Here is a 1,879-nt window from a genome sequence, read left to right as displayed (position 1 = left end):
ACAGAATTCCTCACAAGTCGACGTACGCTTAATTAATACCAGAAAACTACTGCTGAAAAAATGGAAAGTGACGCACAGAATGGAATCCACCTCAGAGTTTTGAAGATTCTGAGAGAATTCTGATGCTTTATTTTATTTCATTTTTCTGACATGATAAGAGATATTTTTGTGAATGTGATATGTGAAAACAACTCAGTTTCACAAAGAGTAATGATATGTTTGGCTAATTTTTCTTTGATGATATTAGATTTAGGTTTCTTGTTGATTTAATTACAAGATATTTTTATGAACTTTGCACATATAGAAGATGTTAGCATGATAGTTAAGTTTTGAATAAAATTAAATGAATGGATAAGAATAAGAGTCTATTTTTGAGGAAATTATTCTGTGCAGATTTTGGACGTAGAGAATAGTTCGAATTGCTGTATATTTGTTGCTTATTTACTATGTATTTACAGTGTATTTGTAGATATTTAGTAAATACTCAACGAATTCTCCGTTGTGAATATTTAATGAGTTTTTATTAAGTATTTATTGCATTTTGTTGATTTGATACGTATTTATTACTTATTTATTGTGTATTTTAAAATACACAGTAAATAAGCAACAAATACTAAGCAATTCGGACGATTTTCTACGTCCGGAATCCACACCGAATAATTTCTCCTATTTGGGAGGACTGTAGTTTTTTATAAAGTTGATTGTAAAGTTATCGTGAAAAAAATAACTTAGCTATTATGGTTTATCAGTGTAACTTTCCACCATAGAAATTTTTGAACAACAATAAGAAAATAATAGCTATATAAAATTATGAATGTTATCTGTAAAACAAAACCGTTGAACAACTATCTTAAATAAACCCTAAGTATATTAGAAATCATGAATATAAGATCCAATTTAGGAGATTCAATCTAATTCACCTACGTATATAGCCACATAGAGGTAAGATATTCTATTAAATTAAAAGAAAAAGGATACATAAAAAAGTTCCTTCATAAAAGATTGAACAAAATGAATAGAGATGGGAACACAACTAAGCCAAGATAATGCCTAAATAGGGATAACAATTGGTTTTATCTTCTTCTATTCTTGTTTGTAGTAGTCAAATGTAAGTATTTATTTATTAAAAAAGAAGGCTTCTTTTTATAGAATCGCAACTAGCAAATTATTTTTTCTTTTTTTGAAGGAGATGGAAGTCCCTCTCACAAGGAAGCAATTATTACATACGGTGTCCGAATGCGTTCAGAGACTAATAATCATGCGTCATGTCACCTAAACTCGGTATTCCTCGTTATACATTCACACCGTTCGGTCTTTGACCGGATGCTAGGGGTGTCAATATTTGACACGACACGAAAACCCGACCTGGAAAATCCGGGTTGAACCCGACCCGATTTCAAAACGGGTCGGGTTCGGGTTGACCAGTCAGGTTGCCAGGTCAACCCGCCAACCCGTTTAGTTAAAAAAAAATTCAAATCCCACGTTGCCCGCTGCCGGCCCGCGCTGCCCGCCGCGCCCGCCCGCTTTATATAAAAAATCATTAAAATAATAATTATTCTCTTTAAAAATAAAAATAATCTATTTTTAAAATATCTTAATTCAAAATGTATTTATAATAAACCTTAAAATATTTGTTATATATTAAAATTTTACTATTAAGGACACTAAGGCTTTGTTTGTGAGATACTTTCCTATTCTTTTAAAGCGCTTTCTAGTTACATAAAGTTTAATATTGATATAAAAGATTGTTTTTAAGAAAGCAATATAATAAATACTCCCAAAACGAATTCTAAGACTGTCGTTTGGGAACAATGCTTTTTCTTGCTTCAAAGAGATTTTTTGTCCTAAAAGTAGCTTTACACAGGCATTTTTTTACTGC

This window comes from Dendrobium catenatum, unplaced genomic scaffold, assembly GCF_001605985.2.
Source record: "Dendrobium catenatum unplaced genomic scaffold, ASM160598v2 fragScaff_scaffold_665, whole genome shotgun sequence".
NCBI classification, from domain to species: domain Eukaryota; kingdom Viridiplantae; phylum Streptophyta; class Magnoliopsida; order Asparagales; family Orchidaceae; genus Dendrobium; species Dendrobium catenatum.
The sequence above is the reverse complement of the archived record's forward strand: the minus strand, read 5'-3'. Positions refer to the sequence as shown.